The sequence below is a fragment of the Grammomys surdaster genome, unplaced genomic scaffold (assembly GCF_004785775.1).
Source record: "Grammomys surdaster isolate TR1022 unplaced genomic scaffold, NIH_TR_1.0 128, whole genome shotgun sequence".
Classification (NCBI taxonomy): domain Eukaryota; kingdom Metazoa; phylum Chordata; class Mammalia; order Rodentia; family Muridae; genus Grammomys; species Grammomys surdaster.
The window spans coordinates 4,471,394-4,484,645 of NW_021604586.1; the positions used below are offsets into that span (position 1 = coordinate 4,471,394).

The 13,252-nt window shown below is 55.0% G+C and overlaps 1 protein-coding gene across 5 annotated transcripts in view; it reads left to right on the top strand.

The window, feature by feature from the left end:
• The window catches only part of Gse1 (Gse1 coiled-coil protein), a 360,992-nt gene that overhangs the window by 301,859 nt on the left and 45,881 nt on the right, over positions 1-13,252 (top strand). The window lies entirely within an intron of this gene.

Consider the following 13,252-nt stretch of genomic DNA (forward strand, 5'->3'; position numbering starts at 1 on the left):
GCGTATCTATCCTTCAACCCATCCAGCCATCCAACCTTCCATCTATCCAACTATCCATCCACCCATCCATCTATCCATCCATCTACTCATCCATCCATTATTCCCCCTGCCCACCTAACCATCCATGTGCGCACCCATCTATTCTTTTCTCATCCTTATATCCATCTTCCTTCCTTCTGCCACCACCCACTCTTCTTCCCTTCCTCCCTTCCATAGTCCGTCCGTATCTCTTCTCCCATCCCTCTGCTTACCCACCTGAAACTGAGACCTGAGCAGCTTTGGCCTCAGCCCCCTGTGCTGACTTGTGAAGTGAGGCCCTAAAGCAGTTCACTGGGGAAGAACCTGCTTCACAATGTTCTAGACTCGGCTTCACAGTGTTTTAGATTCGGCTTTACCACGTTCTAGGCTTGACTTCACAACGTTCTAAGCTCTGCTTTCCAGTGTTCTGGACTCGGCTTCACAATGTTCTAGATTCTGCTTTTCAAACCTTCCTGCTAGGGATCTGGGGACCAGACTCCCCAAGGCTGTGTACTGGGCTCTTCAGACGTTCTGCCTGTTTCTTTGTAAGCACATGTGAATGTCGGGGCTCAGTCGCCTCTTTCCTCGGCTCACAGACTGTGGCCATAGCTAGATCCAAATGTCCATTCCACATGGCACCACTAGCCACACATGGCTATTGAGACTTGAAATTAAATGAACCCAACAATCCTGTTTCTTAGTTGCGCCGGCAACATTCCAGGTGCTTAGTGGCCACTCGGGGCTGTTGATGGCTTTTCTGTGACAGGTTTTTCTGGATTTACTCAGCGGTATTCTTAAATAAACAAAAATGGGTTCCCCTCAGCTGTAACTGGATTTGGGCTAGATCTTTCGGGATGGACTCGTATTTCAGTTGCTGTCTGGCTGTGGTGCTGTGTGGCTTGGGTCTAGTCACTTGGTGTCTCTAGCCCATTGAGGGGAGTGGTGGTAGTTTGGCCCCACTGCATGTATGATTGTCTGTGTTCTTCCCAGCTTGGGGACTTTGCTGTGGCACCACAGACCTGAGAGCAGCTGGTGCAGTCTGAGGTGCTGCTGTAGACAAGGCTGCTGGGAAGCACGTCTCCATTTTTCTCTTCTTGGCCTGAGTTTTTCTTGTTCCTGTGCTAGGCAATACCCTTACAGAGGGCCTCCAGCTTTCTGCCCCTTCGTGATATGACGTGCTCTGTTAGACAGGACTGTCTAGTCCTCAGACCTCCCTGGCCCTTTCTGTGTCGATGTCAGCTTTTAAGGTGAACTGCCCTCTTTAGTGTCTGCCACCCGAGAAGTGCATTAAACCCAGCTTTGACCTTTCATGAATGGTTGATTCACGGAGGCTTAGGAGAGAACCAGCTCTTCACACAGCTACATGGGGACAGCTAGCCCTATTGCTAGTGTGAGAGACCCAGCTGAAGCCAGGAAGTGTCCCTAAGTGGGCATGGAGGGGTGCTTTGGGCTAAGGCTGCTTCCTGTGCCTGGGTGGCTTGGCTGAATGGACCATGTATGTTCATGTCAACGGGCTCTGAGACACTGGTCACTGTTCATTCTGTCATCCTGGTCACTCTGTGGCAGGGTGGTGGTAGGTGCCAGATGCCGCCAAGGCCACCACAACCCCTTCCCTAAGCCACGATACCTCTAGCTGGGCCCGCCCCCTTAATGCCCCTTAATTATTTTCCTTGGCTGTTGTGAATTAAATCTCCCAGTAACCGCAGGAGACATCTTTGGGTACAGCCTGCTCACATCTCCGACACCCACAGAAGTCGTTAGACGAATAACGTTAACTTTCTCCAGGGACCCAATTCTCTCTGAATGTAATTCTCCTCTCAGTTCCTGGGAGCCTCTTGGAGAAGAAAAAAAAAAAATAAAAAAAATAAAAAGAATAAGCAGAAGTTCCTAAGGCTTCCTCAGATCCTGTTGGGAGGGAGGGGAGTCATTTGAAATTAACTCTTAAGAGAGGATCACACCACAGCTTGACAGTAGAAGAAGCTGGCGTCTCAGTGGTTCTGATAGGGTGCACGTGCACCCAGGGTTCTGGGAGGAGTGGAGGGAGTTTGAGACTGTTGGCTCCTGGATCTATCCTGGATCCCCATGTCAGGGGTGCTGATGCAAACAGGTAGGAGGACAGTGACTCAGCTTTGATGGGAAGGCTTGGCCAGTGGGTTCTTGCTGGTGGAGCTGGGGGGTGCCAGTACATAGCAGCCATCGAGGTGACCTGTAGACCAGTTCTGCGCTGATGTGGCCAAGAGCCACTTTAACTTATCTGCCAGTGTAGGCCCCAACTATTCTGTCCTCCTGCTCCTCCTCCAGCTCCTCCTCCAGCTCCTCCTCCTGCTCCTCCTGTGTCTTCCCCTCTTCCTCCTCCCTCCTCCTTCTGGTCTTCCTTATCCTACTCCCTCTTGCTCCTCCCTCTCCTCCTCCCTCACCTTTTCTCTTCCTCTTCCCCCCTCCTCTCTGTCTCTCCATCTGCTCCCATGCTGCTTGCACAGACATCACCTGGGGGACAGGTGAGGCTGTCACCCCAACTGTGAGCAGACAAGGCTTTTTATGTGCCTACTTTGTCTGACAGTACAGTGACCGCTGTTGCCCTGTTACAGAGGCCTGCTAAGGTCCCCCATGGTCAGGTCCTGGAGCTGTGACCTGTGACCCTCTCTGGTCTGTGGCTCCTGAGGTCATCCATAAATGTGTCTTCCTGTAGCTCTGTGCAGCTGGCCAGGGACCCATCTCCTCCTCTAGGCTGCCCTACACTACACAGCATCCTGGAGTAGAGCCCGGTCTTACGGTGCCACCTTGGTTTATTAATGGGAGCGCTTGAAGAGAGGCAGCACAGCACGGGGACTTTCCCAAGGTCATGAGCAGTTTGTTAGATGAGCCAGGAATAGAACTCCTGAGCTGGGCTGTGCTAACCCAGAGCTCAAATTGCCAGCCAGGCAAGTCAGTGCAGAGGGCAGGAGTGGGGCGGGGCTTCTGAGATGAGAGGCAGCAGAACCTAGAAGAAGGCTCAGTGCTCTCTGCAGCCCCGCCATTCCCAAGAGAGGGCGTGGTGATCTGTGGTGGGTGCAGGGAGCGCAGCCTCCTTCTTAGCCAATGCTGGGGTGTGCTGTGTGGGCTGCTAAGAGCCAGCAAAGCCAAGCTCCGCCCCTGATGCTCTTAGTTAGACAGAAGAAGCTAGAGGACAGCCACACACGCGTGACACCCCGACGCTAGGACACAAGTGTGGTTATTTCTGAACCAGCCTCTCTGAGTACTCCATGGCTACCTGACTCCTTTTCCACCACTCTGTTTTGGGGGTGTCCCTGGGTAGTTAATGAGGATTTTCCCTCACTAGGTTTGCGTGCGTCAAGGTGAAAGCTGCGGCGAATCTGCCCTGCGTCTCTGAATGAGAATAGGAAGTGAAGGTAGAGGTGTCCGCTTGTGCTCCAACCAGGAAGCCTCCCTGGAGGAGGTGAGCTTTTTGGTCTGAGGCTCTAGACAGGGAGAGTTGGACGGGCCAAGCAAGGCTCCAGGCTAAGCAGAGCTGGAGTGAGAGGGAGGCTGGGGGCCTGAGGAGGTCGGAAATACAGTGTCTGTGTTACACATACGTGGTCTTGAGGGTAGAGAATTAGGGGATGCAGCCTCCGGGGAACCCCAGAGTGGGCCAAGAGGACACACCACACCACGTACAAAAGTAGGAGACGCTGCTTTTGGAGGCTAAGGGGCAGATGGCAGGAGAGGGCAGTCCCCTTTATCCCCTCTGTCACCAGGTCCTTGGGGAGCCTGAAGAAGGAAGGATACCAGTGCAGTGCTCACTCTGGTGCAGCTTTCAGCAAGGCTGGACACCAGCAGCCTGGTGTCTCCCGTGCCACAGGAATGGGGGAGATGCTTTCGGGCTGGACCCAGATGCAGCACCAGCCTGGGGCAACTAAAGGCCCATCTGGGAAAAAGGCAGAGCCTGAGGATGGGGGGAAATTGAGGCAGGGTTGTCCATGGCTGCTGCCACTCGCCGGAACACCAGGAAGTTGGCCATGAGCTTGACACCAAGAATTTCCCACCGTGAAATAGCTTATGTCTAACCTTCCCACCCTGGTTATTTCAGCCTGTGACACTAAATGACAGGGACATTAACATGAGAGCAGGTGCCGAAGGATCCTTGCAGCTGCCTGGAGCTGGCAAAGGCAAGATCTGACCTTGAGGACCCCAGAATGTCCTCTGCAGGCATGCTAAGGGCTCACTCCTGGGGACACAAGGGTTTGTTTGCCCGTGTATGTGTTTCCTTCCTGGAGGATACAAGCCACAAAGGCCTTTGGGATCTGGAATCTGATGGTTTCTGTGACAGTTTGGGGACTCTGGTGACAGGCGGTGGGAAAAACAAGACAAGGATTTGAGGCTAGGAAACAAAGCAGGTATTCGGCCATCTGGGGAGGCCATGCCTATAATCTCAGTACTCCGGAGGCTGGAGCGGGAGGGTTGAGAGTTCAAGGCTACCTGGGCTATAGGGAAAGACCTTAGTTCCAAAAGAACTACAGGAAAAGTAAGGCATGGTAGTGCTCGGTTTTAATCCCAACTTTCAGGAGGCAGAGGCAGGTGAGTCTCTGTGAGTTCGAGGCCAGCCTGGTCTACAGAGTTTGTTCTAGCACAGCCAGGGATATTACACAGAGAAACACTGTCTCAAACACACGCACACGCACACGAAGGTGGGGGCGAGGGCTAGTAATTGTCATGTTCACTGGGTGAAATACCAACCCCACAGTTTGCAGCCGAAACACTGGCTGAGTCTCAGGTACCACAGAGGCACAGAAGGCCCTCGGCAGTTAGGGAAACATGGGCCTTTTGAGTCTTCAACTGCTATCAGTATAGAAAGTTAGGGATGCTCCCAGTCTGGGAGGTTTGTGGGCCAAGAGGGCTTCCCTGGAGCCACTTCCAGCCCTCTCCTGGCTTTTAAATCTGCAGAGAGGATCACAAAACCTGGACACCCATTGGTAAGGAATCCTTAAGGTCTGTGTGGGTTCATGTGGCATCCCTGGGGAATCCTCCTAGACTGCTCTCTCTCTCCTAGACTATGTGGCCTGGATTGCAACCTTGAGGCCCTCCTTCCTCCTATCCAGATGATCGACCAGGCAGAGAGCCAGCACCCTTGGCTGTGGGAAGGATGGCCCCCGCGGTGCTCTGGCTCTGGGAGTGTAGGGTTAAGGAGATGGAAGCTTCACTATAGCCCTCCTGTTACCATGTAAGAAAAGGATTGGGGATTGGGGTCTCCCACCCACCTGGCTCTTTCCCTTCCCTATCCTGGACTGCTCTGCCCCATTCCTGAGTCCCTGCCCAGGTCACAGCTGTCTGCTTTGCAGCAGGTGGCAAGAGTGGCTGAGGGGTTCTATGTGGAGACAGATGTGCATTCCAATGTCACCACCCCCAGGTGCTCAAGACTTGCAGGCCCTGAGGCTGGGGAAGAAGGGAGGCCTGCAGCTTTGGGAGATTCTGTAGGAGAGGTGGGGCTTGGTGACCTTTCTAGCCTGTGGGCTGAGAGCCACTGGATAATGGATCTTCAGTGTTGAAGTCCACAGAGCACCAGAGTCTGGGAAAGTTCCTTGGGGCAAAGCTCAATGGCCTGTGACCATCTCCTGTGACCAAACGTCCAGAGCGTCTGCTGGCAAGTGTGCTGCAGGAAGGGGAGTTTCCAAGGTCTGCTGGGGTCCCCTGGAAAACACCCACCCTCCCCCAGCCTGCAGCTTCCATTTTAAAGCACACAGTGGGTCCTCGCCTATACTTCCAGCACTTCGGAGGGGCAGGGGAGAGTGGCAAGCTTTTAGTCATTTCAAGTACATACAAAATTCAAAGCCAGTTTTGGATGCATAAGACCCTGTATCAAAAAAAAAAAAAAAAAAAAAAAACCCGTAATGTTGGGCTGGAGAGATGGCTCAGCAGTTAAGAGCACTGACTGCTCTTCCAGAGGTCCTGAGTTCAATTCCCAGCAACCACATGGTAGCTCACAACCGTCCGGGATGGGATCCAAGTGTACTCATACATAAAATAAATCTATAAAAAAAACCAACAAATGTTGGGGTTGGGGGGGGGTAGGGCACAATTTAAAACACACTAGATAAAATTGTAAAAACGTACAGCGCTCTCACTTGTAATTCCAGGTGAGGCAGAGAGGTCTTGAATTCTAAGCTAGCCTGGGCTATAGAGTGATTTCCAGGCAAGCCTGAGCTACAGAGTAAAGGTACTGTCTCAAAGAGAAAAACAAACAAACAAACAAACGTGTGCAGTCCGGTGGCATTTAGCACGCAGAGTTGTGTAACCACATGCCTGTTTTCTTGAACCAGAACAGACCCATCGTCACCCAGGAAACTGCCCCCACAAAAGCAGCCACTCCTCCCCCTAGTAGCTGGTAATGCATCTGCTGACTGCCTCTGTGATCTGCCCATTCTGAACCTTGCCTATTTGGGACTCAGGTGACAGACAGCCTTTGGGTCTGGCTTCTGTCCTCCCCCCCCCACCATCTATTATGTGATCTGTGTTCAAGCTTCTTTCTTTGCTGTTTGCTTTCTTTCCTTTCCTTCCCCTTCTCTTCCTCTTTCCTCCCTCCCCTTCCTCTCTCCTTCCCTACCTTCCACTCTCTTTATTTCATTTGTTTTTGAGACAGCATTTCAGTTTTTAGCCATGGCTGTCCTGGGACTCACTCTGTGGACCAGGCTGGCCTTGAACTTGGGGATCTGTGTGCCGGGACCAAAGGCAGGCACCACAATACTCCTTTCTCTTCTTGAAATAGGATCTCTTGCTGCTGAGTATGGTAGGTAGTTAGTTCAGTAGGTAGGCTTTACTCCCAAGCGCCCAGCATTCCAGGACAGCCATGGCTACCTAGAGAAACCATGTCTTGAAAAATCAAAACCAAAAAAAAAAAAAAAAGACAAAGTTTCTCTTTGTGTTGCATACCGCTTCAGCCTCCTGGATGCTGGGATTATGGGTATGAGCCACTATCCCTGGCCTTCTTTTCTTCTTGGGACCAGACAGTACTCCACTGAATGGACATACCACACTTTGAAAACTCATTCCCCACCTGATGGACAAGGTATCACAACCTTTTGACAACTGTATAATTAATAGAATAGTACTAGTATGAACATCGGTGTAGGATGCTCATATGGTTTGGGTGTCTGTTCTTTGTCCTTTAATTTATCTACCATATAACACATATCGGGACCCTGTTATTTTTTTCTCGGCTTAATATTCCGACATAGTTTGGTTACATGGTGCTTCACAGGTGGGCTGCACTGACAACCTATAGAAGTGTCTGGAGGTGACCAGCTAGGCCCAGAGAGACCTAAAGCATCCAAGGGGCTGTCTGTGCTCTCTTTTCCAAGTTGCTGGTCTGATGGTTGTACCATTACGAAGAGTGGGGAATCCTTGCTATCCCGGGCTGACTAGGCTCAAGGGGCAGGCCTCCCTGTGATGTCACTCATAAAAATCCTTTTTGCTATTCCCTGTCACTCATTTCCTCCTCCCGTGGAACGGAAGGAATTTAGTGACTCAGCCGATAGTCCTAGTCCCTGGGCATGGCCCTTTCCAGGTTCCTGTTCTCAGCCAGGTGGGGGTGTCTGTACGTCAGCACTAGAAACCTGGGCACCAGCCACACACATACAGCTGTCCTCTCCTACAAGCAGGAACTGGGACTCTGAGAGCTGTATTCAAGGCTTGCTCTTGAGAGTTGGGGACTGACTGTGTAGCACATGCTAGGACAGCCCAGCCTCAGCATCAAGGAGGTAAATACACAGCTTGTGTTTGAATGATCCCTGAACCTCACCCGGTCATCTAAGAAAGGTGTGAGTGTGGATTAGTAGGTGGGAAACCATGGAGACGAGAACTGTTCCACGGCTAGTGGGAAGCACGGTAGGAGAGGGAGTGTCCGTTGGTCACAGGCCTCAACACCAAGCTGGGACACAGGCAGCCCAGGCCCAGGAGCCAGTTCTGACAGGAACAGAAGCTAGGAAGAAAGGCAGCTTGTTCACTGAAAAAATGGGGTTTTGTGTAGGTGAAGACAATGGGGGCTCCCATCGATGGTTGGTCACTGCTGTTGGACACAGACTCACCCACCCTTGTGCTGTGTGCCCTTGAAGCCAGGAGCCCTGCTGCCTAGGCTTTCTCTTTCCACACAGGCCTGCCAGGTAGACAGGACTGGATGAGATTCTGGCTGTTCGGTGCTTTCATAAAAGCCTGCTAAAATAAGACCACTCAGGGACGGGGCTTCCTGGCTCTCCATCGCAAATGTTGACAGTGGAGAAAACGTGGCCAGGTTCCTCTCAAATATAAAAATAGGGAGCAGGCATAGAAGGAACTGGAAACCTGGCACCCCACAGGGATGGCAGTGCGGTCCAGGACAAGGGCCTTTTGGAGGACAGCTCTGGTGGGTAGGTGGGGGTGGTGTCACCTCCATGGCTCGCCACGGACCGTCCGTACTGTGTGATGGGGGTGTATGTCACCAGAGCAGGCCGGGCAAGCAGCCCTGCCTCCTCTTCACCACAGGGGGAAGAGGCTGTAATGGAGTCGGGGTGATCACCACTGGGGACTCACGAGGCACACACCAGTGACAGCAGTAGGCTCTCCCCAGCACTTCATAAGCCAAGAAGAACTTGAACCTGAGCAGGGTCAGGCCACCGAGGGCAGTGGCCACTGGCTTGCTATTGGTGACATAAATGTAGTGCCAGCAACCCCAGAGCTTCTCCGGGGAGTCTCTGCCCTCTGGAGGGTGGGTTCAAGTACACCCTCCCTTCCACCCTTTCCTCCCCTGCCTGGCCCTGGCCCAGCCATATAAAGTTTAAAGGTTTTAAATGCAAATATTTCTCTTTTATAGATGCCAGCTGTCTCCAGAGAGTGCGATTTCTCCTTGCTCAACTTCATGGTCCAATTAGCCTCTCGTATCTGAGTCCTAGAGAGCTGGGGGTGGGGGTTGGGGGGTAGGGGGGAGAGCTGGGCTCTGAGCCGGTGGCTTAGTAAGCTCTTGTCTGGGGTAGCTTGCGGTAGCCAGGGTGGAGGGGTGCTTTGTAGGGGGAGGGGCCTTGAGCCAGCAGAGATAGGAAGCTGCTCTCCTGTCTGCTGTGGGTGGGGAGAGGTTAGCGGCTGGGTCACGGGGTGGAGGGGCTGGCCGATGTTAGGCACAGATTTCGAGGCTCCGGGTGGAGATGCAGGAGCAGGGGCAGTTGGTGGCCAGGACATTCTTCTCCTGTTTAGAAACATAAAGGCAGGCAGCCTGCGCACACTGGCTCTCTTCTTCTCCCCTCAAGTGCCCTCTTCCCGCCCGCCTTCCAGCCGTGCGCCACGGCGTCCCCATTCACCGGGGCTCCGAAGCGCTCACAAAGCGAGGCAATTAGAATTGAAAATCTATGCAAAACAGCTGTTAACTGGTTGTAAAGGAGTGCAGCTGTGTGCGGGGCGCGGGTGGGAGCCGGCGCTGAAAGCGCAGGAAGTGGCGCCGAGGCCCGGGGTTAAGAGGAAAACTCCCCAATGGGCCGAGGGGATCCGCCAGGTCTTAACCCCTTCCTGCTGCCTGGGTGACCTCAGTCCCCAACAGCCAGCCGTCGGGCCGCGTCTTAGATGGAAGGGGTCCTCTTTAGAAGGTCACCCGCTGCCTTCCGGGCCCCTGCTCGCTGTCCTGCATCATGTCTTGGGTCAGCAAACCTGGGTTACCAGGCAGTTAGAGCCTGTTTGCCGCCCCCAGCCTGGGGCGCAGTCAACTGCTGTAAGACAAGGGTCTTTTTTCCTTCCCAGAGCAGGCTGGGAAAAAGCTGAAACTCCGCCTCCACAGGGTGTCATTCCCGTGCACCCTAGAACAGCTTAGTAAGGGTAAATGCTGCTTCCCAGGCCCTGACTGGACCTTAGTACCTGGCTGGCCTTTCATTCCAGGCCCACCGCTGTCTGAACGGGTAACACCAGCCTGGGAAGGTGAGTTCCAGAGACGGGATAGCCTTCTAGGAACATAGATCTAAGCGGGGCTTTGAAGTACGTCTTGCTAATGTGGGACAGGGACTAGGGAAGAGAAAGAAAGTAGAGAAGGTTTGAGAGCTCAGTAGCTTCTGTGGAGAGCGTGGCTCAGGTGGTCAGGATGGATGGAGGCTGGGCAGACGCCCCCCCCAACCCTCCCAATCAGGATGGTTTTCTGGGTCCCAAGTGTTCATCCAGAGCCTTCACAAAGGCAGAGATGCCAGAAAACCAAGGGCTCCCTTCTGCAGGGCTTCCCTCGGCTGTAGAGGAAAAACCTGAACTCAGAGACACCACCTCCCCATCTCAATAACTGGGGTGACACACTCCGCTGAAGGTGTTGAAGTCTGGGGATCGGGAGCTGTCAGAATACTGCCAGGTGTCAGTAAGCAACTGTAGGTTCTAATTTCAGAACCTTGAGACAGGTTCATTGCCACTTGGTAGTGGTGGTCACCACCTGCCTGGCCAGATCTGGAGGGCTCTGGATCACAGGAGCCCAGCAAGTTTGTGCTGGGAAAGTCTCTTTGTGATGGTTAGTCTGGTCCAGGCTGCAGTCTAGGGCTCCAGTGCATGGAGGTGTCAGGTGACTCTGGTAAGGGCAGCTGGTCACAAGGGGGGGGGGGGGGAGAAACACTTCATCTTAAGTCTCCCTGCTCAGCCTCAAGAGAAAGCAAGACCAGAAGGCAAGACTCCACTTGACATCCAGGGTTCACTTCAGACAGGGTTCAGGTGGGACGACCTTGGTGAGGAAGCACTAAGCTGTCAGCCTACTCTCTCACCTCCCTAACTCTGACTGCTTCACATGCCCCGTGGCCTTTCTGAGCTGTGGCTGTGTAATTTTCAGTTTTGTTTCTGGGGAGGCCCTTGTGAAACAGCCCCCAGGGACTTGATGTTTGTCCAGGGGATGCCGCCCATACCTGTCCTGATTCTGGCAGCCCCTCCAGGTCTGGAAGCTCCTCCTGTCTCACGTTTGAAGTTGATATGTTTCTGAGGACCCAGGTTCTCAGAAAGGGTGGGATTTACAGAGACCCAGCTTAGCTGTGAAGGGCCGGGGGTGGGGGTGGGGGGGGGAGTCCTGCTCCCTAGTCTAGGTGGCCCAGCGTGGCACCCTAGCGAGGAGAGCTGGGTGCTTCTGTGTCTTAGGCTGGCAAGCATCCTGAGCTGGTGGTTCCTCCCACCTTTCCAGGACTGCCCCAGCACGTTATGTGTCAAATTCTCTCTCAGCCAACTTCCCCAAACAAATGGGAACTGAGGAAAAGATCCCGAGAGCCAAGGCTGCTGGTGGGGTGGGAGCGGGCAGCTGCTGGGAGGAGGAGGAGGAGGAGGAGGCTGCTGCCAGAAGGAGGTTAGCTTTTAGTCTCGGAGTCGGGGAATTAGCAGTCCATCCATACAGGGTACAGGTAGTTAACAAGGGGCTGGCCCGAGAGCAGTTCCCACCCTTAAACACAGAGGCCCTGCTCGGGATCACTGATTTCCTGGGGCAGGGAGTAGGGACAGTGAGGACCATCCATCTCTCGGTGACTACCAGCATTTTCTGGCCTGGGTGCACATAGCTGGCTCACTGCTGACCCCCTGTGGCCACCTGGGGTGTCTGTCACCCTTTTGCTACCTTGGACAGTCTGGGCTGGAGGCTAGACTCGTAGTTTTGAGAAGCTGGGGAGGATGTCTGGCTCACCTGCAAGCTTGTAACCTTGTATACTTCTGGGCAAGTTCCTCATTTGAAACCCAGGTTGGGGGTATGGTTTTCTGTGGAGCTACATTGTATAGGAGGGGGGCGGGGGGAGGGAGCCGGCTCTTCAAAAACACACACAAAAGAAGCAAAACAGGTGGTAGCTCATAGTGGTCACCCACAAATTTATAGGACGGCCAGCTTGGTTCTCAGCAAACAGGTGACCGAACTTGGCCTCCGAGATACCCCTAGGGAGAAAGGTGCAACAAGATTTGGAGGAAGAGCCGGGTGTTGTTACCTGGGGAACCTGGCCCGCAGGCAGCGCAGCCAGGTGCGAGCTGCTCGTTTACATGTTGTCCCCTCCCTCCCCCTTCCCCCCGAGCCAGTAATCCAGGTGGGAAAGGGGTTGGACCAGCCCGGGAGGTTTTTCATTTTGTTTTTACGGCTCGAGGCCAGTTGTTTCTCTCTCTTGACACCTCCCTGTCCCCCCTCCCCCTCCCTCCTGCGTGCGATTCCAGGCGGGTGAAGGCGCCTCTCCCCCCCCTTCCCCGCCCCCACTCCGGGGGAGCCCGGTGCATCCTCCGCGTCGTAAACTTGTAGAGGCCACGCTGCCGGGGGGCGACGCGAACTAACGCGTGGACCAAAGGCCGCGCGGCGCGCGTGTGTGGGGCCAGGGGACCCGGTCGGTGGCCGCAGGTAGGAGCAGCAACTCGGCCCGCCCTCGCCCGCCCGTTTCCCTTGTCGTTTGTGGTCGGCCAGGGGCTTGTGCAAGACTGGCCCGGCGTGCGCCCCCGCCCCGCGGCATCGGCCGCTTCTGCTGGCGCGGGCCCCGAGCGCTGCCCGCCGCCGGCGTCATCGGGAACAGATGGACGGGGGGTGCTGGCGCCCGCGCTCGCTCCCGGCGCTGTCCGGGCTGGCGCGGGAGGGAGGAAGGCGGGGGAGGCAGCGCGCGCCTGCCGAGCACTGCGCGGGCATGTCCCGGGGCAGGTTTGGGGCTGGCACCGCGGTGGAAAGTTGAAACCCGCAGCGGCGCTGAGGTGCCCCCCCACCCCGGGGGTGCGGTGGCCTCCGGGCTTGAAAGTATGAAAGCGGAGGATCGTTAGAGAACTGTGTTGAAAGGGCGGGCGGGGGAGACCCCGGGACCTCACGACGACCTTGCCACCTCGCTGGCTGCTCCCAGTGCGCTGGGTCCAGCCGAGGGACCCCGGCTGCCCGGCTCGCTCTGTAACCCCGCGCCTCCCGGGTTGCGGGGGGGGGGTGTTCTGGAGACTGGTCGCGTTGGGGGCGGGGACGCTGGGGCCCACAGTCCCTTTCCGCGCAGCCTGTGGGTGCCGAGGAATTTCAGGACGCTCCCTGAGTCATCCCGGTGAAGTGCCTGGGTGAGGTAGGGTGGGTGGGGGCGCCAAGAATGGGAAGGCGGTGCGCTGGGGCCGGTGGCGCGGTGGGTTGTGCCAGTTTCTGGAGGCGGCGGCCTCGCCTCTGACCGCAACCCCAGCTACTTAATGATGCCCCTGGCGCAGCGGCGCCTTCGTGGACTTAAGCTTACTCGATCCCCCTCCGCCGTATGGCCTTCCCAAAAATTCTTTAAAGCGAGACGGAGACTTTACAAAACTTTGGGTCAGA